General features: G+C 40.1%; 1 long non-coding RNA gene across 1 annotated transcript; it reads left to right on the top strand.

Moving 5' to 3' along the window:
• On the top strand, positions 1-26,832 carry LOC125965150 (uncharacterized). Its single transcript, XR_007478715.1, has 3 exons — positions 1-131; positions 21,520-21,628; positions 26,450-26,832. It is a non-coding gene; the product is annotated as an uncharacterized LOC125965150 (long non-coding RNA).
• Positions 26,833-27,970: the final 1,138 nt, after the last annotated feature.

The following is a 27,970-nucleotide window of genomic DNA, read 5'->3' as shown; positions in this document are numbered from 1 at the left end:
GAGCCCATGTCCCCTGCATTGGCAGGCGGATTCTTAACCACTGCACCACCAGGGAAGTCCTGAAGAGAAAAACCTTAATTTAAAGAAAGCACATGTTCAATGAGCTGATTGGACATTGTCTACAACTAAAAGTAAGTAATTGTCTGTTATATTCCCTTTTGATTGAGGAAGATTATGGCATTAAATGAGACGAAGAAGTTTTGCTCAGAATGCAAATTTGCAACTGTAGGCTAATTTTTAACTGAAAATATCATATTTATCTAAATTAGTGGAAAATACACTAGAGTAAGTATAAGAACAGGGGTTCTTAATTTTTTGGGGGTGAGGCATAGAACCCTTTCACAATCTATGAAACTTTTCTCAAAACAATATTAAGTGCATGAATTAAAATATGTAGGATTTAAAAGGAAATTAATTATACTGAATTATAGTTTTCAAAGTATTTTAAAATATGATATAGAAATATATGCCCTTCCAATTTACCACATTAAATAACAACGGTTTACAACAATTTCAAAGTAGTGGTGAGAGTAAATGCTATTTTGCGAAATCTGCAACAACTGTGACATGATATGAAATATTTGTGATTTTTAATGGCTTAAATATTAGATATTACTAATACTATTGAACTTTATTATCTACATACAAAAATTTTAAAATGCTGACTCTCAGTGAGATGTTAGTGAAAATAAAGATGCAACCTTTTTCCCATCTAAATTCACAGACTCCTCTGATTTCCATCTACGGATCTCCCAAGGGGACCATTGGATTAAGAAACCTCTGTGCTAGAAACAGAGAGCTCTCAAAAGCAATCAGAGGTAGAGAGAGGAAAGTCAGAGAAGGCTTTAGGAAAACTCCAGGTGGAGATCACAGCATCTGCAAAAATATGCAGATGAGGATGAATGTAGTACATTCAGAGAACTGAAAGTAATTCAGCATTTTAGGACACAACCCTATCACTACTACTAGTTACCATTTACTGAGGACTTTTTAGACGCCAAGTGCTGTATTAAGTATGTTATAAATTCTTTTCATGTAATTAAGTCCTCACAATATCTCTTTGAGGTAAACATATTGAGGAAATTGGGAGATTTTAAACAACTTTCCTAAGATCAAGCAGCTTGTATGTTGCAAAGCATGTATACAAACCTAGATCTATTTCATTCAAAGCTCATGAGGGGCTTTGGGTGTGTCTTCATCTGTGTAGGAGGGAAGCATTTCAGTCTGGAAATTCTCAGGGATGAACACTCTTGAATGCCATACTAAGGAGAGTGATTGTACCCTGAAAGCCAGTGCGGGGGGTGGTCCCTTCTTTCCAGCTTCATCTCCTGCCTCTTCACATACACCTCAGCCACCTTGTACCACCACCATTCCCAAACATAACTTGATTTTCCCATTTTATGCTTTGCCCATGATTTCCCCTCTGCCTGGAATGCCCTCCTTCCAGGTATGCCTTTGTCTCCTGGCTAACTAGGACTCACCTTTCAAGACTTCATGGGGAGTCCCACTCTAGTTCACAAATGTAGATACCATCCTTGTTTAGGAAAGCAGAATCCTAAGCTTTCTAGAGGTAGGTGGAAAGGAAACCAGGATAGGGGCCATTCTAGCAGGAAAAGAGAATGCAATATGGAATAAGAGCAGCAAAGGGTAAAATATGTTTAAAGCTACTTTCTTGGTGAGGAAAAAAATGTGACAGCAAAAGAGGAATCAAGAGGAAAATTAGATGGTTTATTGTCTGCATAATAAGATTGCTGAGCTTACAGAGAAAATAAAAGTAACATATGCTGACCGAAAAGGCTACCCTTTCCTTGAACAACCCTGGAGTCAGCCCTACAGAGTAAGTTTATATTGTTTGCTTAAGATTACCTTTGCATCTCCAATCTCCAACTGCTAAATCTTGTTTTTTTAACATCTTTATTGGAGTATAATTGCTTTACAATGGTGCGTTAGTTTCTACTTTATAAAAAAGTGAATCAGTTATACATATACATATGTTCCCATACCTCTTCCCTCTTGTGTCTCCTTCCCTCCCACCCTCCCTATCCCACCCCTCCAGGCGGTCACAAAGCACCGAGCTGATCTCCCTGTGTTATGCAGCTGCTTCCCACTAGCTATCTACCTTACATTTGGTAGTGTATATACGTCCATGCCTCTCTCTCGCTTTGTCACAGCTTACCCTTCCCCCTCCCCATATCCTCAAGTCCATTCTCTAGTAGGTCTGTGTCTTTTTTTCTGTCTTACCCCTAGGTTCTCCATGACAGTTTTTTATTTCTTAAATTCAATATATATGTGTTAGCATACAGTATTTGTCTCTCTCTTTCTGACTTACTTCACTCTGTATGACAGACTCTAGGTCTATCCACCTCATTACAAATAGCTCAATTTCATTTCTTTTTATGGCTGAGTAATATTCCATTGTACATATGTGCCACATCTTCTTTATCCATTCATCCGATGACGGACACTTAGGTTGTTACCATCTCTGGGCTATTGTTAAGTAGAGCTGCAATGAATATTTTGGTACATGACACTTTTTGAATTATAGTTTTCTCAGGGTATATGCCCAGTAGTGGGATTGCTGGGTCATATGGTAGTTCTATTTGTAGTTTTTCAAGGAACCTCCATACTGTTCTCAACAGTGGCTGTATCAATTTACATTCCCACCAACAGCGCCAGAGGGTTCCCTTTTCTCCACACCCTCTCCAGCATTTGTTTCTAGATTTTTTGATGATGGCCATTCTGACTGGTGTGAGATGATATCTCATTGTAGTTTTGATTTGCATTTCTCTAATGATTAGTGATGTTGAGCATTCTTTCATGTGTTTGTTGGCAATCTGTATATCTTCTTTGGAGAAATGTCTATTTAGGTCTTCTGCCCATTTTTGGATTGGGTTGTTTGTTTTTTTGTTATTGAGCTGCATGAGCTGCTTATAAATTTTGGAGATTAATCCTTTGTCAGTTGTTTCACTTGCAAATATTTTCTCCCATTCTGAGGGTTGTCTTTTGGCCTTGTTCATGGTTTCCTTTGCTGTGCAAAAGCTTTGAAGTTTCATTAGGTCCCATTTGTTTATTTTTGTTTTTATTTCCATTTCTCTAGGAGGTGGGTCAAAAAGGATCTTGCTGTGATTTATGTTATAGAGTGTTCTGCCTATGTTTTCCTCTAAGAGTTTGATAGTTTCTGGCCTTATATTTAGGTCTTTAATCCATTTTGAGCTTATTTTTGTGCATGGTGTTAGGGAGTTATCTAGTCTCATACTTTTACATGTACTTGTCCAGTTTTCCCAGCACCACTTATTGAAGAGGCTGTCCTTTCTCCACTGTACATTCCTGCCTCCTTTATCAAAGATAAGGTGACCATATGTGTGTGGGTTTATCTCTGGGCTTTCTATTCTGTTCCATTGATCTATATTTCTGTTTTTGTGCCAGTACCATACTGTCTTGATTACTGTAGCTTTGTAGTATAGTCTGAAGTCAGGGAGCCTGATTCCTCCAGCTTCGTTTTTTGTTCTCAAGATTGCTTTGGCTATTCAGGGTCTTTTGTGTTTCCATACAAATTGTGAAATTTTTTGTTCTACTTCTGTGAAAAATGCCAGTGGTAGTTTGATAGGGATTGCATTGAATCTGTAGATTGCTTTGTGTAGCAGAGTCATTTTCACAATGTTGATTCTTCCAATCCAAGAACATGGTATATCTCTCCATCTATTTGTATCATCTTTAATTTCTTTCATCAGTGTCTTAGAATTTTCTGCATACAGGTCTTTTGTCTCCTTAGGTAGGTTTATTCCTAGATATTTTATTCTTTTTGTTGCAATGGTAAATGGGAGTGTTTTCTTGATTTCACTTTCAGATTTTTCATCATTAGTGTATAGGAATGCCAGAGATTTCTGTGCATTAATTTTGTATCCTGCTCCTTTACCAAATTCATTGATTAGCTCTAGTAGTTTTCTGGTAGTATCTTTAGGATTCTCTATGTATAGTATCATGTCATCTGCAAACAGTGACAGCTTTACTTCTTCTTTTCTGATTTGGATTCCTTTTATTTCCTTTTCTTCTCTGATTGCTGTGGCTAAAACTTCCAAAACTATGTTGAATAAGAGTGGTGAGAGTGGGCAGCTTCGTCATGTTCCTGACCTTAGTGGAAATGCTTTCAGTTTTTCACCATTGAGGACAATGTTGGCTGTGGGTTTGTCATATATGGCCTTTATTATGTTGAGGAAAGTTCCCTCTATGCCTACTTTCTGCAAGGATTTTATCATAAATGGGTGTTGAATTTTGTCGAAAGCTTTCTCTGCAACTATTTAGATGATCATATGGTTTTTCTCCTTCAATTTGTTAATATGGTTTATCACATTGATTGTTTTGCGTATATTGAAGAATCCTTGCATTCCTGGAATAAACCCCACTTGATCATGGTGTATGATCCGTTTAATGTGCTGTTGGATTCTGTTTGCTAGTATTTTGTTGAGGATTTTTTTGCATCTATGTTCATCAGTGATATTGGCCTGTAGTTTTCTTTCTTTGTGACATCCTTGTCTAGTTTTGGTATCAAGGTGATGGTGGCCTCGTAGAATGAGTTTGGGAGTGTTCCTCCCTCTGCTATATTTTGGAAGAGTTTGAGAAGGATAAGTGTTAGCTCTTCTCTAAATATTTGATAGAATTCACCTGTAAAGCCATCTGGTCCTGGGCTTTTGTTTGTTGGAAGATTTTTAATCACCGTTTCAATTTCAGTGCTTGTGATTGGTCTGTTCATATTTTCTATTTCTTCCTGATTCAGTCTTGGCAGGTTGTGCGTTTCTAAGAATTTGTCCATTTCTGCCAGGTTGTCCATTTTATTGGCATAGAGTTGATTGTAGTAATCTCTCATGATCTTTTGTATTTCTGCAGTGTCAGTTGTTACTTCTTTTTCATTTCTAATTCTATTGATTTGAGTCTTCTCCTTTTTTTTCTTCATGAGTCTGGCTAATGGTTTCTCAATTTTGTTTATCTTCTCAAAGAACCAGCTTTTAGTTTTATTGATCTTTACTATCGTTTCCTTCATTTCTTTTTCATTTATTTCTGATCTGATTTTTATGATTTCTTTCCTTCTGCTAACTTTGGGTTTTTTTTTCTTCTTTCTCTAATTGCTTTAGGTGAAGGTTAGGTTGTTTATTCAAGATATTTCCTGTTTCTTAAGGTAGGATTGTATTGCTATAATCTTCCCTCTTAGAACTACTTTTGCTGCATCCCATAGATATTGGGTTGTCATGTCTCCATTGTCATTTGTTTCTAGGTATTTTTTGATTTCCTCTTTGATTTCTTCAGTGATCACTTCGTTATTAAGTAGTGTATTGTTTAGCCTCCATGTGTGTGTATTTCTTACAGATCTTTTCCTGTAATTGATATCTAGTCTCATAGCGTTGTGGTCGGAAAAGATACTTGAAACAATTTCAATTTTCTTAAATTTACCAAGGCTTGACTTGTGACCCAAGATATGATCTATCCTGGAGAATGTTCCATGAGCACTTGAGAAAAATGTGTATTCTGTTGTTTTTAGATGGAATGTCCTATAAATATCAATTAAGTCCATCTTGTTTAATGTATTATTTAAAGCTTGTGTTTCCTTATTTATTTTCATTTTGGATAATCTGTCCATTGGTGAAAGTGGGGTGTTAAAGTCCCCTACTATGAATGTGTTACTGTCAATTTCCCCTTTTATGGCTGTTAGTATTTGCCTTATGTATTGAGGTGCTCCTATGTTGGGTGCATAAATATTTACAATTGTTATATCTTCTTCTTGGATCAATCCCTTGATCATTATGTAGTGTCATTCTTTGTCTCTTCTAATAGTCTTTATTTTAAAGTCTATGTTGTCTGATATGAGAATTGCTACTCCAGCTTTCTTTTGGTTTCCATTTGCATGAAATATCTTTTTCTATCCCCTTACTTTCAGTCTGTATGTGTCTCTAGGTCTGAAGTGGGTCTCTTGTAGACAGCAAATATATGGGTCTTGTTTTTGTATCCATTCAGCCAATCTATGTCTTTTGGTGAGAGCATTTAGATTTACAGCATTTACAGAATTTACAGCATTTACATTTAAGGTAATTATCGATATGTATGTTCCTATTCCCATTTTCTTAATTGTTTTGGGTTCATTCTTGGAGGTCTTTTCCTTCTCTTGTGTTTCTTGCCTAGAGAAGTTCCTTTAGCAGTTGTTGTAGAGCTGGTTTGGTGGTGCTGAACTCTCTCAGCTTTTGCTTGTCTGTAAAGGTTTTAATGTCTCCATCAAATCTGAATGAGATCCTTGCTGGGTAGAGTAATCTTGGTTGCAGGTTTTTCTCCTTCATCACTTTAAATATGTCCTGCCAGTCCCTTCTGGCTTGCAGAGTTTCTGCTGAAAGATCAGCTGTTAACCTTATGGGGATTCCCTTTTGTGTTATTTGTTGTTTTTCCCTGGCTGCTTTTAATATGTTTTCTTTGTATTTAATTTTTGACAGTTTGATTAATATGTGTCTTGGCGTGTTTCTCCTTGGATTTATCCTGTATGGGACTCTCTGTGCTTACTGGACTTGATTAACTATTTCCTTTCCCATATTAGGGAAGTTTTCAACTATAATCTCTTCAAATATTTTCTCAGTCCCTTTCTTTTTCTCTTCTTCTTCTGGAACCCCTATAATTCGAATGTTGGTGCGTTTAATGTTGTCCCAGAGGTTTCTGAGACTGTCCTCAGTTCTTTTCATTCTTTTTTCTTTATTCTGCTCTGCAGTAGTTATTTCCACTATTTTATCTTCCAGGTCACTTATCCGTTCTTCTGCCTCAGTTATTCTGCTATTGATCCCATATAGAGTATTTTTTATTTCATTTATTGTGTTGTTCATCATTGTTTGTTTCATCTTTAGTTCTTCTAGGTCCTTGTTAAATGTTTCTTGCATTTTGTCCATTCTATTTCCAAGATTTTGGATCATCTTTACTATCATTATTCTGAATTCTTTTTCAGGTAGACTGCCTATTTCCTCTTCATTTGTTAGGTCTGTTGGGTTTTTATCTTGCTCCTTCATCTGCTGTGTGTTTCTCTGTCTTCTCATTTTGCTTATCTTACTGTGTTTGGGGTCTCCTTTTTGCAGGCTCCAGGTTCATAGTTCCCATTGTTTTTGGTGTCTGTTCCCAGTGGCTAAGGTTGGTTCAGTGGATTGTGTAGGCTTCCTGGTGGAGGGGACTAGTGCCTGAGTTCTGGTGGATGAGGCTGGATCTTTCTGGTGGGCAGGTCCACGTCTGGTGGTGTGTTTGGGGGTGTCTGTGGACTTATTATGATTTTAGGCAGCCTCTCTGATAATGGGTGCATTTGTGTTCCTGTCTTGCTAGTTGTTTGGCATAGGATGTCCAGCACTGTAGCTTGCTGGTCATTGCGTGAAGGTGGGTGCTGGTGTTGAGCTGGAGATCTCTGGGAGATTTTCGCCATTTGATATTATGTGGAGCTGGGAGGTCTCTTGTGGACCAGTGTCCTGAAGTTGGCTCTCCTACCTCAGAGGCACAGCACTGACTTCTGGCTGCAGCACCAAGAGTCTTTCATCCACACAGCTCAGAATAAAAGGGAGAAAAGTAGAAAGAAAGAATTAGTAGAAGTAGAAAGAAAGAAAGAAGGAAAGAAAGAAGTGAGGGAGGGAGGGCCTAAGGAAGGAAGGAAGGAAGGAAAGAAGGAAAAAAAGAAAGAAGGAAAGAAAGAAGATAAAGTAAAATAAAATGAAGTAAGAAAATATAGTAAAGTTATTAAAATAAAAAATTATTATTAAGAAAAATATTAAAAAAAAAAAAACAACGGACGGATAGAACCCTAGGACAAATGGTGGAAGCAAAGCTATACAGACAACATCTCACACAGAAGCATACACTCACAAAAAGAGGAAATGGGGAAAAAATCATAAATCTTGCTCTCAACGTCCACCTCCTCAATTTGGGATGATTCGTAGTCTAAAGGAGGGAAGGAAGGAAAGAAAGAAAGAAGATAAAGTAAAATAAAATAAAGTTAATAAAATAAAAAATAATTATTGAGAAAAAAATTAAAACAATAAAAAAAAGGAAGGATAGAACCCTAGGACAAATGGTGGAAGCAAAGCTATACAGACAACATCTCACACAGAAGCATACACATACACACTCACAAAAAGAGGAAAAGTGGAAAAAATCATAAATCTTGCTCTCAAAGTCCACCTCCTCAATTTGGGATGATTCGTTGTCTATTCATGTATTCCACAGATGCAGGGTACATCAAGTTGATTGTGGAGCTTTAATTTGCTGCTTCTGAGGCTGCTGGGAGAGATTTCCTTTTCTCTTCTTTGTTCTCACAGCTCCCAGGGGCTCAGCTTTGGATTTGGCCCCACCTCTGCATGTAGGTCGCCGGAGGGCGTCTGTTCTTGGCTCAGACAGGATGGGGTTAAAGGAGCCTCTGATTTGGGGGCTCCGGCTCACTCAGGCCGGCGGGAGGGAGGGGCACGGAGTGCGGGGCAAGCCTGCGGCGGCAGAGGCTGGCATTACATTGCACCAGCCTGAGGCACGCCGTGCATTCTCCCGGGGAAGTTGTCCCTGGATCCTGGGACCCTGGCAGTGGCGGGCTGGACAGGCTCCCCGGAAGTGGGGTGTGGATAGTAACCTGTGGTCGCACACAGGCTTCTTGGTGGCGGCAGCAACAGCCTTAGCGTCTCATGCCTGTCTCTGGGGTCCGCACTTTTAGCCACGGCTCACGCCCGTCTCTGGAGCTTCTTTAAGCAGCACTCTTAATCCCCTCTCCTCGAGCACCAGGAAACAAAGAGGGAAGAAAAAGTCTCTTGCCTCTTCGGCAGGTGCAGACTTTTCCCCGGACTCCCTCCCGGTCAGCAGTGGTGCACTAACCCCGCAGGCTGTGTTCACGCCCCCATCCCCAGTCCTCTCCCTGCGCTCCGACGGAAGCCCAAGCCTCAGCTCCCAGTCCTGCCGGCCCCGGCGGGTGAGCAGACAAGCCTATCGGTCTGGTGAGTGCCCGTCGGCCCTGATCCTCTGTGCGGGAATCTCTCCGCTTTGCCCTCCGCACCCCTGTTGCTGTGCTCTCCTCCGCGGCTCCAAAGCTTTCCCCCTCCGCCACCCCCGAAGCTTTCCCCCTCCGCCACCCGCAGTCTCTGCCCGCGAAGGGGCTTCCTAGTGTGTGGAAACCTTTACTCCTTCACAGCTCCCTCCTACTGGTGCAGGTCCCGTCCCTATTCTTTTGTCTCTGTTTTTTTCTTTTTTCTTTTGCCCTACCCAGCTACGTGGTGGGTTTCTTGCCTTTGGGAGGTCTGAGGTCTTCTGCCAGCATTCAGTAGGTCTTGTGTAGGAGTTGTTCCACATGTAGATGTATTTCTGGTGTATCAAATTGCCATGGGAAGGAGTGTGAGGTCCTGGCTCCAGAGTCCGTCAGTATTGGCAGTGGTCAGAATACAAGTGGATAACAAACCTTTTGAGGTCCAGCCCAGTTCCAGTTCCATTCCAACCTACAGAAAGACGGAGGTTGTTGCTATCCTAACAACACCCTAATAACTTTTCCTTATTGGTGTTGTAATTAACCTTCAGTGCACCGCAGGCTTCAAATTCTTGGTTGCCCTGTGCTTACGCTGGGGGTTGAGATGCAGGAGTGTCTTTCCTCAGTGTTCCTGCTTCCCCCTCCACTCTCAGCCAGCTCTGAGGCCAATGTCATGGTGCTTTCCCTCCACAGATTGCAGACTGCTGCTGTGCCATTGTTCCTGGGTACTAGGCCTGGGGTGGGGGCAGGAGAGAGTGTTTTCCTGGTCCAGCCTGTCTTAGGCAGGTCCTCTGTGCCTGGATCTTTGAGAAAGCTTTTTTCAGAGTTCCCGCTCCTCCTTCCCATAGCAACCACAGTCTGCCTTGTATCCAAAGTTGGTCTCGGTGGGAGTTTCCTGCCCTATTCATGGTGGTAGCAGACCTCTACCTACTGTCAGTATAAATCCTGGGTCCATGATGGCTTCCTGTCCCTTCCCTAGAAGTAGGGGTCTTATTCTCCTACCTCCTGTCTTTGCAGGATTGGATCTTTGCTTGTGTCCTGGGAATGAGAAAGTTACATGTCCTACTCTCAAGGCAGGACATGTTGAATTTCTAATCTTCCTTCCTTAGCAACGGAGTTTTGCCTGGGCCCTGAGACGGGTTTGCAGCTTCTCCTCAAGTGATGGAAGGCTTTTGCTGAAGAGCCTTGGAAAGTCTGCAGGGCTTTATGCTTATCCCTTAGCAGCTGCCAATCCCTTCCTTCATGCCTGCACCGAGTAGGGGTACTCTCTCAAACTCCTGCCCTGCCCCCAGTCTTCCTCCTGAGCACCAGTGAAGAGCCATGCAGAAGAGCTTACGGGTGACTCTTCCTACTCTTTTCTGGAATGCCCCACCAGCACATAAACCCACACTTGGCCTTTAACAATTCATTTACATTTTTGCTGGTTTCTTCTTTTCTTTTTCTGTTGCTCTCTTTTTCCCCTGCTCTGCCAAAGATGAAAGGGATTGTGTATCTCATCTCTTCTTGAAGGAGATTGTCCCTCCTTGGAATTTGGGTCATGTGGTTTCTTGCTACTTGAGTTCTCTGAGGTACTCAAGAAAGTTACACTTTTGTAGAGTATCTGGCTTTTTCCCATTGTGAGGGTAAGAGTGCATTTTTTGCAGCTTATTACATTTTCTGTAGTCACAGAAGTCTTAGTTGACTTTTATAAATATTACTTTATTGAGGCGTAAAAATATTACATATCATATAATTCACTCATTTCAAGTGTACAGTTGAACCTTCTTTCCAAATGCACACACCCACCCACCACCCCGCCTCAACTGCTGTAACTGAGAGGAGTGTCGCAACCCTCAGGAGTGTGTTAGAACAGGGACAGTGGTTGGTAAACATTAGCCCAGAGGCAAAAGAACATTCCAGGTGTTTTGTGCACCTGGATTTGTCCCTCCCTTGCGATCTTATAATTGTTTCCTCCTAGCTGCTTCCCTGCCTCCAGACGTCCTCCATTTCATCCTATTTTGTGTTTCATGACTGTGTGCAACCATCACCATAAATCAGTTTTGGAACATGTTCATCACCCCAAGATGATACTTCATGCCGATTTACTCTTAATCCCAATTCTTGTCTCATCTTCATCACAACCCCAAGCAACCACGGATCTAGTTTCTGTCTCTACAACCTTGTCTTTTCTGGACATTTCAAATTTCGTATTGCAAATGGAATCATGAAATATGTGGTCTCTTGTATCCGAGTCTTTCATTGAGCATAATAGTTTTGAGGTTCATCCAAATCCTGGCATGTATTAGCAGTTCATTCCTTTTTATTGCTGAATTCTATTTCAGTGTATACCTATACCTAATTTTGTCTGTACCATATTCACCAGTTAAAAGACATGTAGGTTGTCTCCAATTTGGAAGCCATTATGAATAATGCTGCTATGAATGTTTATGTGCAAATCTCTGTGTAGTTCATTGAATTTTTAGCTATACCTCTGTTTTATCATTAGTGGTGCTCAACTCTAGCAAGCTATGGTCTACAGTCCCCAGATGGTCCACAGCTTGTTTTCCTAAATAAAATTTTATTGGAGCACAGCCCTTCATAGGCTTACATGTGGTCTGTGGTCATTTTCACATTGCACTACAACAGCAGAGTTGAGTACTTGTGACAGAGACACTCTGGGCTACGAAGCTTTAAATATTTACCACCTGGTCCTCTGTAGAAAAAAATCACTCCCCCTGCTCTAGAGTTTATAATGTGCATCTTTAACTTATGATAGTCTATTTTAAAATAATATACTATTCTGCAATTAATGTAGCAACCATACAACAGTATAATTCTACTTACTTCCTGCTACCCTTTGTACTCTTGCTATCATACAGTTTTATTTCTATTTCTGCTACAAACTCAGCAGTGTATAATAGATATACATCCTATAGGTTACGTTTCTCTGGAGAATCCTGACTAATACATCTTGTATGTCATGTGTCTTTTTTCTTGGGCTCCTTATAAGATTTCTCATCTTTGATTCTCAACAGTTTGACTAAGATATGCATAGTTGAGGAAGTCTGTTGCTCTAGGGGTCCATTGAGCTTTGTATATCTGATATCTTTCCTCAGTTTGGGAAAATGCTAAGCCATTATCTCTTCAGATATATCTACTGCTCCATTATCTCTCCCTTCTCCTTTTAGGTCTCTAATTACTTATATATTGGGCCAGATGATATTGCCCCACATATCGTAGATATTCTGTTACTGGGTTTTTGCCTTTTTTCTTTTGGTTCTTCATTTTGTATAACTGCTATTGGCCTGTCTCCAAGTTTATTATTGCTTTCTTCTTCTGAGTCCAGCATGTCATAATTCGAATGAATTTTTCACTTCCGCATTATTTTTTTTTCATTTTTAACATTTTCATCTATAAGTTCCATCAAAATAACTGTTTGGGTCTTTTTTATAATTTTGACCTCTCTGCTGAAATTCCCCCATCTATTTACATTGTCCAATGTTTCTACTAGAGCCTTTAATATGTTTGCCACAGTTATATTAAAGTCTCTGTCTAATAATTCCAACAACAGGACTATCTTTGAGTCTTCCTTATGTGACTTGTAATTTTTTGACTCTGTGTCAAGACATTCTGTATAAACAAATAGTAGATATTGAAGGAAATAATACCCCCCCACCACCAAAGGGTGTGCTCCTTCTTTCAAGGTACTTGAATGCAGGATTGAGTCAATTTACTCTCTCACTGAGCTGTGTCTGGGCTTTGTTACAGTTTTAGCTTGATTCAGTTCATCACTGGCTTTAAAAGTTTTGAAGGCAGATTTGCAGCAACATGGATGGACCTGGAGATTATCATACTAAGTGAAGTAAGTCAGACAGAGAAAGACAAATATCATATGATATCACTTATATGTAGACTCTAAAAAAAATAATACAAATGAACTTATTTACAAAACAGAAACAGACTCACAGATTTAGAGAACGAATTTATGGTTACCGGGAGGAAGGGTAGGGGGAAGGGATAGATTGGGAGTTTGGGATTGACATGTACACACAGCTATATTTAAAATAGATAACCAACAAGGACCTACTGTATAGCACAGGGAACGCTACTGATATTCTGTAATAACCTAAATGGGAAAAGAATTTGAAAAAGAATAGATACATGTATCAATATATGTATAACTGAATCACTTTGAATCACCTGAAACAACACAACATTGTTAATCAACTATGCTCCAATATAAAATAAAAACTTAAAAAATATTTTGAAGGCAGAATCAGAGTACAGCTTGAGTCTGATCATACACAAGACTCCACAGATCCTTTTAGGCTTAAGAGGCTAACCATCAGCTTTCCAATTCATAATGATAGCTTCTTTGGGTCTCTGGGGATCCTTATTTGTTCTCCAGTCTCACTTCTAATTATTGCACCTCAGTAGATACCTTTACGTCCAGCTTCCTTGTCTCTAACCTTTGGAGAATGCTGCAGTACATTAGCTGAATGCAGCCCAAAGTGCTTTGGAGAGATTTCTCTTAGTTCTCCCCTGTTTTCTTGCCTTTAGCAGGCCACTGCAATAAGCTTGGTGAAAGCTTGGATTGCTTCAGAGTCATGGGACAGCTCTCCTACCCTGTCCCCAGCATCAGCAGGCCACTGCCTTTCACTTGTGAAGGAACTGCTTATTTCAAGAGGATTCTCTTAGCCTTGCTCTCAAACCTCAAGGGTAATGTAAGTAAGTGTGGTAAGAGCAGATATCCTTGCCTTGCTCCTGACCTTAGAGAGAATGCATTCTGTCTTGTTCCATTAAGTATGATGTTAATATTGCTTAGTATAGATGACAACAAACTTACTGCATGTCCAAATTTGTAACATACATCTAAACAGAACTGAGGAGGAAATTTACTTAGGATACATTTAATAAAACAAGAAAGTTTTTTTTTAACATCTTTATTGGAGTATAATTGCTTTACAATGGTGTGCTAGTTTCTGCTTTATAACAAAGTGAATCAGTTATACGTATACATATGTTCCCATATCTCTTCCCTCTTGCGCCTCCCTCCCACCCTCCCTAACCCACCCCTCTAGGTGGTCACAAACCACCTAGCTGATCTCCCTGTGCTATGCGGCTACTTCCCACTAGCTATCTACTTTATGTTTGGTAGTGTATATATGTCCATGCCACTCTCTCACTTTGTCACAGCTTACCCTTCCCCCTCCCCATATCCTCAAGTCCATGCTCTAGTAGGTCTGTGTCTTTATTCCTGTCTTACCCTTAGGTTCTTCATGATCTTTTTTTTTTTTTCCTTAGATTCCATATATATATGTGTTAGCATACGGAATTTTTTTCTCTTTCTGACTTACTTCACTCTGTATGACAGACTCTAGGTCCATCCACCTCACTACAAATAACTTAATTTCGTTTCTTTTTATGGCTGAGTAATATTCCATTGTATATATGTGCCACATCTTCTTTATCCATTCATCTGTTGATGGACACTTAGATTGCTTCCATGTCCTGGCTATTGTAAATAGAGCTGAAATGAACATTTTGGTACATGACTCTTTTTGAATTATGGTTTTCTCAGGGTATATGCCCAGTAGTGGGATTGCTGGGTCATATGGTAGTTCTATTTGTAGTTTTTTAAGGAGCCTCCATACTGTTCTCAACAGTGGCTGAACCAATTCACATTCCCACCAGCAGTGCAAGAGTGTTCCCTTTTCTCCACACCCTCTCCAGCATTTATTGTTTCTAGATTTTTTGATGATGGCCATTCTGACTGGTGTGAGATGATATCTCATTGTAGTTTTGATTTGCATTTCTCTAATGATTAATGATTTTGAGCATTCTTTCATGTGTTTGTTGGCAATCTGTATATCTTCTTTGGAGAAATGTCTATTTAGGTCTTCTGCCCATTTTTGGATTGGGTTGTTTATTTTTTTTGATATTGAGCTGCATGAGCGGCTTGTAAATTTTGGAGATTAATCCTTTGTCAGTTGTTTCACTTGCAAATATTTTCTCCCATTCTGAGGGTTGTCTTTTGGTCTTGTTTATGGTTTCCTTTGCTGTACAAAAGCTTTGATGTTTCATTAGGTCCCATTTGTTTATTTTTGTTTTTATTTCCATTTCTCTAGGAGGTGGGTCAAAAAGGATCTTGCTGTGATTTATGTCATAGAGTGTTCTGCCTATGTTTTCCTCTAAGAGTTTTATAGTTTCTGGCCTTACAGTTAGGTATTTAATCCACTTTGAGTCTTCCAATCCAAGAACATGGTATATCTCTCCATCTGTTTGTGTCATTTTTTATTTCTTTCATCAGTGTTTTATAGTTTTCTGAGTACAAGTCTTTTGCCTCCTTAGGTAGGTTTAATCTTAGGTATTTTACCCCTTTTGTTGTGATGCTAAATGAGATTATTTCCTTAATTTCTCTTTCTGATTTTTCATTGTTAGTGTATAGGAATGCCAGAGATTTCTGTGCATTACTTTTGTATTCTGCAACTTTACCAAATTCACTGCTTAGTTCTAGTAGTTGTTTATTGGCACCTTTAGGATTTTCTATGTATAGTATTATGTCATCTGCAAACAGTGACAGTTTTACTTCTTCTTTTCCAATTTGTATTCGTTTTATTTCTTTTTCTTCTCTGATTACAGTGGCTAGGACTTCCAAAACTATGTTGAATAATAGTGGTGAGCATGCACATCCTTGTCTTGTTCCTGATCTTAGAGGAAATGCTTTCAGTTTTTCCCCATTGAGTATGATGCTTGCTGTGGGTTTGTCATATATGGCCTTTATTATGTTGAGGTAGGTTCCCTCTATGCCCATATTCTGGAAAGTTTTCATCATAAATGGGTGTTGAATTTTGTCAGAATCTTTTTCTGCATCTATTAAATGATCATATGGTTTTTACTCCTTAATTTGTTAACATGGTGTATTACATTGATTGAACTGCGCACATTGAAGAATCCTTGCATTCCTGGGTTAAATCCCACTTGATCATGGTGTATGATCCTTTTAATGTGTTGTTGGATTCTGTTTGCTAGTATTGTATTCAGGATTTTTTCATCTATGTTCATCAGTGATATTGGTCTGTAATTTTCTTTTTTGTGGGATATCTTTGTCTGGTTTTGGTGTCAGGGTGATGGTGGCTTCATAGAACAAATTTGGGAGTGTTCCTCCCTCTGCAGTTTTTTGGAAGAGTTTGAGAAGGATGGGTGTTAGCTCTTCTCTAAATGTTTGATAGAATTCACCTGTGAAGCTATCTGGTCCTGGACTTTCGTTTGTTGGAAGATTTTTAATTACTGTTTCAAATTCATTACTTGTGATAGGTCTGTTTATATTTTCTAATTCTTCCTGGTTCAGTCTTGGAAAATTGTACCTTTCCAAGAATTTGTCCATTTCTTCATGGTTGTCCATTTTATTGGCATATAGTTGTTTGTAATAGTCTCATAATCCTTTGTATTTCTGCAGTGTGAGCTGTGATTTCTCCTTTTTCATTTCTAATTTTATTGATTTGCATCCTCTCCCTTTTTTTCTTGATTAGTCTGGCTAAAGGTTTATCAATTTTGTTTATCTTCTCAAAGAACCAACTTTTTGTTTATTGATCTTTGCTATTGTTTTCTTTTTTCTATTTCATTTATTTCTACTCTGATCTTTATGATTTCTTTCCTTCTACTGACTTTGGTTTTTCTTTGTTCTTCTTTCTCTAGTTGTTTTAGGTGTATGGTTAGATTGTTTATTTGAGATTTTTCTTGTGTCTTGAGGTGAGATTGAATTGCTGTAAAATTCCCTCTTAGCACTGCTTTTGTTGAATCGCATAGGTTTGGGGTCATTGTGTTTTCATTTTCATTTGTTTCTATGTATTTTTTTGTTTCTTCTTTGATTTCTTCAGTGATCTCTTGGTTATTTAGTAGCACACTGTTTAGTCTCCTTGTATTTGTGTTTTATACAGTTTTTTTCCTGTAATTGATTTCCAGTCTCATAGTGTTGTGGTCAGAAAAGATGCTTGATACAATTTCAATTTTCTTACATTTTCTGAGGCTTGATTTGTGACCCAAGATGTGATCTATCCTGGAGAATGTTCCATGTGCACCTCAGAAGAAAGTGTAATCTGCTGGTTTTGGATAGAATGTCCTATAAATATCAATTAAATCTATCTGGTCTATTGTGTCATCTAAAGCTTGTGTTTCCTCATTAATTTTCTGTCTGAATGATCTGTCCATTGGTGTAAGTGAGGTGTTAAAGTCCCCCACTAATATTGTGTTACACACAATTGTTTGTGTGTATTGTTACACACATATTGTTACACACTAATATTGTGTTACACACATATTGTTTCCTCGTTTATGGCTGTTAGCATTCGCTTTATGTATTAAGGTACTACTATGTTGAGTGGATATATATTTATAATTGTTATATCTTCTTCTTGGATTGATCCCTTGATCATTATGTAGTGTCCTTCCTTGTCTTTTGTACATTCTTTATTTTAAAGTCTATTTTATCTGATATGAGTATTGCTACTCCAGTTTTCTTTTTTTTTTTTTTTTTGCGGTACACGGGCCTCTCACTGTTGTGGCCCCTCCCGCTGAGGAGCACAGGCTCCGGACGCGCAGGCTCAGCGGCCATGGCTCACGGGCCTAGCCGCTCCGCGGCATGAGGGATCCTCCTGGACTGGGGCACGAACCCGTGTCCCCTGCATCGGCAGGTGGACTCTCAACCACTGAGCCACCAGGGAAGCCCTCCAGCTTTCTTTTGATTTCCATTTGCATGGAATATCTTTTTCCATCCCCTCACTTTCAGTCTGTATATGTCCCTAGGTCTGAAGTGGGTCTCTTGTAGACTTCATATATATGGGTCTTGTTTTTGTATCCATTCAGCTAGCCTGTGTCTTTTGTTTGGAGCATTTAATCCATTTACATTTAAGGTAATTATCGATATGTATGTTCCTATTAACATTTTCTTGATTGTTTTGGGTTTGTTATTGTAGGTCTTTTCCTTCTTTTGTGTTTCCTGCCTAGAGAAGTTCCTTTAGCATTTGTTGTAAAGCTGGTTTGGTGGTGCTGAATTCTCTTAGCTTTTGCTCTCTGTAAAGGTTTAAATTTCTCTCCATCAAATCTGAATGAGATCCTTGCTGGGTACAGTAATCTTGCTTGTAGATTTTTCTCTTTCATCACTTTAAGTATATCCTGCCACTCCCTTCTGGCCTGCAGAGTTTCTGCTGAGAAATCAGCTGATAACCTTATGGGGATTCCTTTGTATGTTATTTTCTGCTTTTCCCTTGCTGCTTTTTATATTTTTTCTTTGAATTTAATTTTTGTTAGTTTGATTAATATGTGTCTTGGTGTGTTTCTCCTAGGGTTTATCCTGTATGGGACTCTGTGAGCTTCCTGGACTTGGTTGACTATTTCCTTTCCCATGTTAAGGAAGTTTTCCACCATAATCTCTTCAAATATTTTCTCAGACCCTTTCTTTTTCTCTTCTTCTTCTGGGACCCCTGTAATTCAAATGTTGGCACATTTAATGTTGTCCCAGAAGTCTCTGAGATTGTCTTCAATTTTTTTCATTCTTTTTTCTTTATTCTGCTCCTCAGCAGTTATTTCCACCATGCTGTCTTCCAGCTCACTTATTCATTCTTCTGCCTCAGTTATTCTGTTATTGATTCCTTCTAGTGTATTTTTCATTTCAGTTATTGTGTTGTTCATATCTGTTTGTTTGTTCTTAAATTCTTCTAGATCTTTGTTAAACATTTCTTGTATTTTCTCAATCCATGCCTCCATTCTATTTCCGATATTCTGAATCATCTTTACTATCATTACTCTGAATTCTTTTTCAGATTGGTTGCCTATTTCCTCTTCATTTATTTGGTCTTGTAGGTTTTTACCTTGCTCCTTCATCTGTGACATATTTTTTGTCATCTCATTTTTTTGATGAGTGGGATTGTGTTCTTGTCTTACTGGTTGTTTGGCCTGAGGCTTCCAGCACTGGAGTTTGTAGGTTATTGGGTAGAGCTCGGTTTTGGTGCCAAGATGTGGATCTCTGGGAAACCTCACTCCATGGAATATTCCCTGGGGTCTGAGGTTCTCTGTTAGTCCAGTGGTTCAGACTCTGAGCTCCCACCGCAGGAGCTCTGGCCTGACCCCCAGCTCGTGAACCAAGATCCTACAAGCCTCACAGCGCAGGAAAAATAAAAGAAAAGAAAGAAAGGAGCAGAACAATAACAAAGAGTAAAAAATAAAATAAGGTTAGAAAACTAACAGATATGTTAGAAAGAATTAAAAAATTAAAATATAGATGAAACAACAACCAGAAGGTAAAATAGAACCACAATAGTAAAAAAGAGGAGAAAAAAAAAGCTGGAAAAGGCCTTGGCTCTGGGGGGTGTGGCTTAGGCAGGGGTGGGGTTTAGGGGGTTGGTGGGGCCTATGCTTAGGACCCACTGGGCAGAAGAGGCCCTGGGGGAGGGCGGGTGCTTTGGCTTAATGCAGCAGGAGGGGCCCAGGAGTGTCTCTGGACTTAGAGGTCAGAGGACCAGGTCCAGGACCCCAGCAGGCTCACTGGGCCTGAGTGGGTGGGGGAAATGCTAGGTGCATTCCGCCCTGTTGCTCCAATCCTGGAGGGCCCCTCCCCATTGGCCTCTCTTCTTCTTCCCCCCTCCCTCCCTCCTATGCCTCTAGGAGCCATGTGGCCAGAGGTGGCCCCAGAAGGCAGGGGACCAGACCCAGAAGCCCAACAGGCTTCCCTAGGAGGAGTGGGTGGAGGAAACACCCTCTGTATCTCCCCTGATCTTCCAATCCTGGAGGGCCCCTCCCTGTCTGCCTCTACTCCTCTTCCCCCCTCCTCCCTCCCTCTCTCCTATGCCCCTAGGACCCCCAGAGCTGGAGGGGGCCTCAGAGAACACAGAATCAGGCTCAGGAGCCCAGCAGGCTTCCCAGGGCCCGAGTGGGTGGGGGAAATGCCCACTGCACCTTCCCTGATCTTCTGGCCCTGGAGGGTCACCCCCCACCATCTGCCTCTCTTCCTCTTCCCCCCTCCTCCCTCCCTCCCATGCCCCTAAGACCCACAAGGCCAGAGGGGGCCCCGGAGAATGAAGTACGAGGCCAGGTCCCAGCAGGTCCCCAGGCCGAGTGGGCAGGGGAAACACCCGCCACACCTCCCCTGATCCTCTGATCCTGGAGGGACCCTCCTGGTCCACCTCTCCTCTTCTCCCCCCACCTCCCTCCTACACCCCTAGGACCAACATGGCCCAGAGGGGGCCATGGAGGACAGGGGATCTGGCCCGGGAGCCCAACACGTTTCCTGGGGCTGAGTGAGTGGGAGAAACACCTGCCCTGCCTCCCCTGATCCTCTGAGCCCCTAAGGGTCCCTCCAGGCATGGGAACCACTCCCCCCTCCCAGCCACCCCTCAGGGGCACCAGTCCTGTCCGGCTTCCACTTCTCCTCCCCGCTCACCCACCCCCCGCATCCTACCCAGTTGCTCACGGGTTCCTCCCATCTCCTTGGGCATCAAGGTTCCCTACCAGTGTCCAGCAGGCACCCTAGTTGTAGGGAGACTCAAACTCCGTGTCTTCCCACACTGCCATCTTGACTCCAACCCCCAATACCAGACTATCTTAATTGCAATTGCTTTTTAATAAAATGTTATCTGGTAGGATAGGCCATTCATTTTAAGCTTCTTCTACAGGTTTGGTTTCCTACTTTTGGCTTGTTGCTCTTCCATATAATAATTAGTCATCATATAGAGGTCTGATAGAATTTGGGGGAGAATTGCAATCCACATGATATTAAACTTTCTTATTCATAAACATGACATACCATTTCATTTATTCAGGTCTTCTTTCAGTGTTTCACAATGTTGCCCATAAAAATGTTTTATATCCTGTTTTAATTTTAGATGTTACTGCAAATAGAAGTTTTTACTGTTATATTTTTAATTGGTCATTATTACTGCTTAGAATACAATTGATTTTATATGTTGATTAGTTTCCTAGGGCTGCCATAACAAAGTACGATAAACTGTGTGGCTGAAACCACATAAATTTATTCTCTCACAGTTTGGGAGGCTAGAATCTGAAATCAAGGTGTCAGTAAGATGACACTCCCTCTGAAGGCTCTAGGGAAGAATCCTTGCTTACCTGCCTCAGCTTCTAGTGGCCCCAGGCATTTCTTGGCTTCCGGCAACAGACTCCAATCTCTGCCTCCATCTCCATATGGCCTCTTTCGCTCTGTGTCCTCTTTTCTTTTTACAAGGACACCAGTCATTGAACTTCAGGCCTAACCTAAATTGAGAATGATTCCATCTTGAGATCCTTAACTAATTACATCTGCAAAGACCCTATTTCTAAATAAGGTCACAATCTGAGATTCCAGGTGGACATGAATTTGGGGTGGACACTATTCAACTCATTTACAATCTTATATCAAACAACTTGACCAAATTTTCTTATTATTTCTAATAGTTTGTGGATTATCATATCTTTTATGTCATCTTCAAACAGACAATTTTCTCATTTTCTGTCTCTTCTGTCATTCCTTTTTTGTTCCCCCTTAGGTCTTCTTACTTTTGCTACAACTCCATGAAAATATTGAACAAAAGTTGTAATGACAAGCAACTTTAATTTGTTACTAACTTGAGTATGAATTCTTCTAAAATTTCACAGGTAAGTGTAATGTAATATTTGATGTAGGGCTTTAATAAACATCCTGTATTATACTAATCCAGTTTCCTTCAATTCCTAGTTTGCTAAGAGGTTGTTTTTACATTGTTGTGTTTTCAAATTATGAATGAGTGTTGCATTTTATTGTCTTACTTTTCAGCATCAATTGAAATGATCACATTTCTTTTATCTAACTGTTAATGTAGTTGTCAGGGAGGAAAAATTGTTCCTCTATCCTCCTACGTTCAGCAGCTGGAGTCCTATATATATTGTCTTTTTCTCTTGATCAGATTTACTAGAAAGTTGCTCATTTTTAGTTTTGTTCTAAGAATTGGCTTTTTATTCTGTTAATCATTTCTATTGTTCCTCTGTTTTATCTCTTATTAGTATCTGCTCCTACATTTGTGAATTCCTTACTTCTACTTTCTTTGGGTTTACTATGCTGTTCTTTTTCTATTCTTGACTTGGACATCTAGCTCATTTAGTGTTAATTCTTATTGTTATTTAATAGCTGCATTTACAGTTATATATTTCCCCCTCAGTACGACTTGGTGGATTTCCACAACATTTGACATAAAGTACTTTCATCGCTATTCACTGTCAAATATTTTATGATTTCATTGTGCTTTACATATAAATGATGAATTTAAAAGTTGTTGAGAGTTCCCTTGTGACTCAGTATTTTTGATTTTCACACGTACTTGAAAATAATGTAGTGTCCCTGTTTGTTTCCTTTGTTTTTACCCTACCTTTCTGGGATTCTTATTAAATATGGATATTGACATTTTTATTCCTTTGCTCCATATCTTTTAACTTGTCTTTCACATTCTTTCAACTTCTTCTTGATGATTTCTGGAGAGTTCTTCAACCTGATCTTCCAGGTTACTAATTTTATTTTTGTTTATATTTTACTCTTGCACTCTACTATTATTTATTTTGGTTATTATATATTGTAGACCGAGACTCTTCCACTAGTTCTTCTTTATGACTGCTCATTTGTGCTTTACAGTCAAGCAATTGGTATCTCTTCTCTCTCTCAAATGATATTTATTATGTTTAATTCTAATTCTCGGTCTATGTGGCCCATTACTTTTCTCCTTTTTTATATAGTGATTGTGCTCTTCGGATGTCTCATTATTTTTTCCTGTGAGGTCACATTTCCCTGAAATTATTGGCTATCAATGGTAATGTCTTCCTAGGAGAACAGGCCAAATTCCAAGCCTTAGCTTGTGCCATTGGTAGTGAATTTGCAGGGGTTCTTAAAAGGATTCTTTAGTACTAAGAGCCTGTTTTGATCTGTCCTCAACAATTTTCCATTCTGTTACTCACACACCCAACCCTAAGTGACTTTTCTGTACCTCGACCCAAGTACAGTTTTCCCAAGAGTTGTCATCCTCTTATGATCTAGTCATCTAAACCAGAGGTTCTCAACCAAAGGAGGTATTTGGAAATGTGTGAGGGAAATTTGGAGGTTGCTCTATTGACATTGGGTTACTACAGGCATTTAGGGCAAGGGGCTGGGGTACTAAGCATGCCTTTTTATAACGCATAGAAAAATCCCACACAATGAAGTACTGTCCCAAACAGAATGACAGTAGTGCCCCCAGTAGTGATGGGGCAGAAGTTAAAGTTTAGGACTAGCTCATTCATTTGCACAAGTAGGTTTCTCCTCTGTACTCTCAGGGTCCCCTAGTGGTGCCTGATGCTGCTACACTGCCCCCAATCAGGTGCTCAGAGAGATGCTATTTCTCTGCCCTACGGTAGCAAGGTGGCAATCATTGTTCTAACCAGGGTATTATAAGGAGATTAAAAGGACTCAGAATGCTCGCCTCAATCTTTATCCTGCCCATGGCTTCCAGCTGTTTCCTTCCCTGGGTTCGCTTCCTCTCCCCAAACCCTCACCTCCATCAGGCACAACAGAACCCAGTTATCTTGGACTTCCTAGGGATATCTCACAGTTTTTATTAATGTCTCAAATACATCACCTCCTCTCACTTCTGTGGCATCTCCAGGGCTGGATCATGTGAGGGAATCACACCCTCTATTAGTATCCCATCCTGCTACCTCACAGGAACACTGATTATTAACAATATATGGAAAAAAAGTACATGGAAAACTAATTTTGAAAAACGAGAGCAACAAAAGGAGATTCACCCCAGAAGATAATAAGATATTGTATCTTTATATTTGTATAAAGCCATGTTTTTAAAAAAAGCAAAATGAAACCCAAAAGAATAACATTTACAGAAAAATAGACCAAACAGGATTATAAAGCCCAGAAATACAGCAGGTATAGATGGCAACATGAAATGATAGAAGTGGCAGCACCAATCTGTGTGAACATGATAGTCTATTTGGTAAGTTATTTAGTAGATGATTTGGGGGGAAATGAACCATTTCATGGAGAAATATTTTCTCCACTTGAGAAAGCTTTTAAACTCTTTCTCTTGAAATAATTTTATAATTACAGAAAAGTTTCAAAAATAGTACATAGAGCTCTCATATACCCTTCAGCCAGCTTCTCTCAATGATAACATCTTGTGTAACCATTGTGCAATGTTCAAAATCAAGAAATTAACATTGGTAGATTAGTAGCTAAACTACAGACTTTGTATGAATTTCACCAGTGTTTCCACATATGCTCTTTCTCTGTTCCAGAACCCAATCTAAGGAAGCCACATTGCATTCAGTCACCGTGTCTCCTTAGTGTCTTCCTATCTCTGAAAGCTGCTTAATTTGGCATTATTTTTCATGATCACTACACTTTTGAATAGTATTGTCAGTTTGTCAAATGTCCCTCAATTTTGTCCTATCTAATATTTTCTCATAATTAGATTGGGGTCATGCATTTTTCTCAAGAATACCACAGAAGTGGTGTGCCCTTCTCGGTACAACATCATAAAAGGAGATACATCTTATTACTGCTGATATTAACCTTGACCACTTGTGTAAGCCGGTGTCCGCTGATTTTCTCCCTAAAGTTACTATCTTTCACTTCGAAATTAATAAATGTATTGGTGGAAAGATATTCTTGTTTCTCCTCAAACTTTCACCCAGTGGTTTTAGGATTCATCAGCAGATCTTGACTATTCCAACTATTCCTGCAGTGTTCTAATGCAGAGAAATGATGTACCTTGACAATGGATCTGTTTATATTAGGAAATGGAATACTTTTCATTCTGAAATGTCTGTATTTAACTTGCTCCACTTCATTCATGTTTTTCATAATAAAAAATGGGCATACACTTGCTTTACAATCATATAACTAAAAGCGTCTTGAGTAGTATAAGCGTTCCAGTCAAACCTGAAGGCCAAGACTTCTTGCAGAATTTTAAAGTAAGTTCCTCTTCATTCTACCTTGGAGGTAAAGTCCCAGCTGGGCAAATCTGTTACTCAATGTTTGGTCAAAAACTGACTAGGTGGTCAGATGTCCGTATTCTCTTGTTCAAGCTGTGCAAATCCATCCGAGTTCTTCAGGAAACCCGACACATCACTGTCTGAACAAGCACATTCATTTACTTATCCACAAAAATCCCTGGACACGTGCTGCTAGGATAACTAAAATATCAAAGTCAAGGGCATTTGAAAAAGATGCTCACAGTTTTCTTGTGTCTCACTTTTTCAACTTCCTGGAAAATATATTGCTTCCTGCTGCCAGTGAATAAAAATCTAATAACTTGTTTTTGCAATATGTGTACTAGCTGGTTTCATGTAATTTGGCCAGTGTCTCACATTTTAGAATTGAATCCTGTCTGAGAATTTAGAGGGTGAGATAAAAGTCTTCCTCCCGGCCCCCCAACATGCTCCAGTGCCTCACAGAGATGGAAAGCACTGCTGAGGACCTAACTGAAAGAGACTTTAGGACATGATGCAGCCCTGGTAGTGAGCTGGAAACAACCCCAGCAGCTGGCACAGGTTTTCGTTGTACTCCACCAGGCAGTGCCTTTCTGCCTCTGCTTCTCCTACTTCTGCTGTGAACATCTAACTAATTTCTACTCTCTGTGTTCTCTGCTTTGTGGATTCTGCTGCCTTGTGTCTTCTGCTATCTCATGCCTGCTGGCAGTACCTTGGAGTGGATAAAAATGCAACTCTGGAGATCTGGCTTCATAGCCTGCCTCTTCCAGGTACTGATTCTGTGAACTTAGTTAATGTTTAAACATCCTGTGCCTCACTGTCCTCATCTGAAAATGGTGATGACCTCACAGTGTAGTTCTGAGGGTTAAGTGGTTTAGTGCATGAAAAGCACTAGAACAGTGCCTGGTAAGTCCTCGAATAAATGAGATCCGTGAGTCTCTTCCATCTACACCCACCAAGCTCTTCCTTCTCCACATGTATGTGTCTCTTTCACATTCCAGCAAATAGGAGATCTGAATGTAGGCAGTCACCATTGAAAGGGAGCATCCATATTTGGCAGGCATCTCATGCCAAGTTTGAAACAGGTGCTCATCTCTGTTATAGGTGGCCAGGTAACAATGACTTAGGCATAATGAAGCAGACTTAAAACTCTGTTTCACCACCCTTTTCAAAGAGAGCTCTGGGCATGGCAGTCCCTCTGAACTTCGTACACTTTCGCACAATACCTGAAAATGGCACAGAGGCCATGGTGATCTGTTACTAGTAAATCTGGGGCCATGGTGAGTTATCTAATCACGTGTCTGCCTCAGCATTGACCTTTCCCCTCACCACCAACATGGCTGAGCTGCTCAGCCTGTGCCCTTCTTCATTACATTAGTGACATAGAGTCCTATGCCAAGTTCTCACTGCTGGAACCTTGAGACTCCTTGCTATTGCATCTTCTTTCATCCTTCCTCTCCTTGTACTCAGATCCCATGGACACAAGACTTCCCACCATTCAGTGCAGCCTCCTTGGCAATGGGGTGCATCTTGTTTGATTCCTGAGGCCACGGCAGCCACTTCCCTAACTTGTGGCTGAGTCCCCACTGCGTGTTTCCTGGACATCTACTCTTTCCTTTGCCCGTTTTGCTTGGGCTCCTTTAGACCCCTGCCAAGGTAAGACTACTCTTACCCTATTCACACCCCCAAAGAATTGATGCTCTCCTGGGTTATATTTTATTGTGTGAACTCATGGCTCTATGTTCCTACTTCTGACTGAGCTCTCATGTTCAGACTACTCATTTAGACCCATAAATGTAAGGGAAAGGAAAGTGCTCAAAGATGATGAGGAAAACATACTAACTGCAAAGAACACATATATCGTGCTCACACCAGGCTTTTGAGCAAACTGAAAGAAAACATGGTTTAAAAAAAAAAAAAGAGCCTTTTCTTTTAAATATATTGAACAATAAATATATGAACCACAGGATCTACCTGAACTTGCTTCTACCATACATATTGGAGTCACGCTGAGTAGTGAAAAGGGCTCTGAATCAGAGGTCAAAGTGGCAGGAATCCTGGTCTCAGCTCTGTTTCAAAGCTCACTGGATGCTCTGTGCTTTGTGACCACCTGGAGGCGTGGGGTAGGGAGGGTGGGAAGGAGGGAGACGCAAGAGGGAAGAGATATGGGAACATATGTATATGTATAGCTGATTCACTTTGTTATAAAGCAGAAACTAACACCCCACTGTGAAGCAGTTATACTCCAATAAAGATGTAAAAAAAAAGCTCACTGGATGACCTGGACAAATCATTTAAACTCTCCTCTGTGCTCTCAGTTCCTCAAGTCAAGCATTTCTATTAAACTAACCCCAGGTTAACATTAAATATCAAGATTGATATGACTAAAGCAAAATTAAAATCCACATGGATTTTAATGTGTCTCAGAGTAGGCTGTGAACTTGTGTCTCAGAGTAGGCTGTGAACTTGGGTGGTTGCTGGCACCGGTCTCCTACGGAGCCGCCAAACCAGACCTACTGCAAATATTTATCTATTATTAGAGACTCCCTAGGGAAGAAGTGAGCAACTTCGACCAGTTGTATAAGGTTAAACAGCTTTTCCAACAGTCATTATGTAAAGACATAAGAAAGTATTGTTAAGGCCAGTTCCATAGAGCATGATGAAGGATGTTGGGAGCATTATCAAAATCCTAAAGATCCTTGTGAAATAGGTCTTGATTTCTTGCTTATACATATGACTGAAAGGATTGGTGTAGATGTTTAAAGATGTTTAACTTCCTGTGTGGGGCAGCACTAATGAAACTGTGGAAGGATCCACAGTGTAATCAGCTACTGCGTCCTATGAGCGCTGGTGCATTTGTCCTGGGCACGTGCTTTTTCTGGCATCATTTCTATCGGTTCAAGAATACAAATCCCAGATGGATTCAAACCCATGACTGTAAGCGGTCACTCTCTTGGTCTCAGAGTGAATCAATATCATTGCCTTGCCTAC

The sequence above is a fragment of the Orcinus orca genome, chromosome 8 (genome assembly GCF_937001465.1).
Source record: "Orcinus orca chromosome 8, mOrcOrc1.1, whole genome shotgun sequence".
In the NCBI taxonomy this organism is placed as follows: domain Eukaryota; kingdom Metazoa; phylum Chordata; class Mammalia; order Artiodactyla; family Delphinidae; genus Orcinus; species Orcinus orca.
This window is presented reverse-complemented; position numbering and strand designations above follow the sequence as displayed.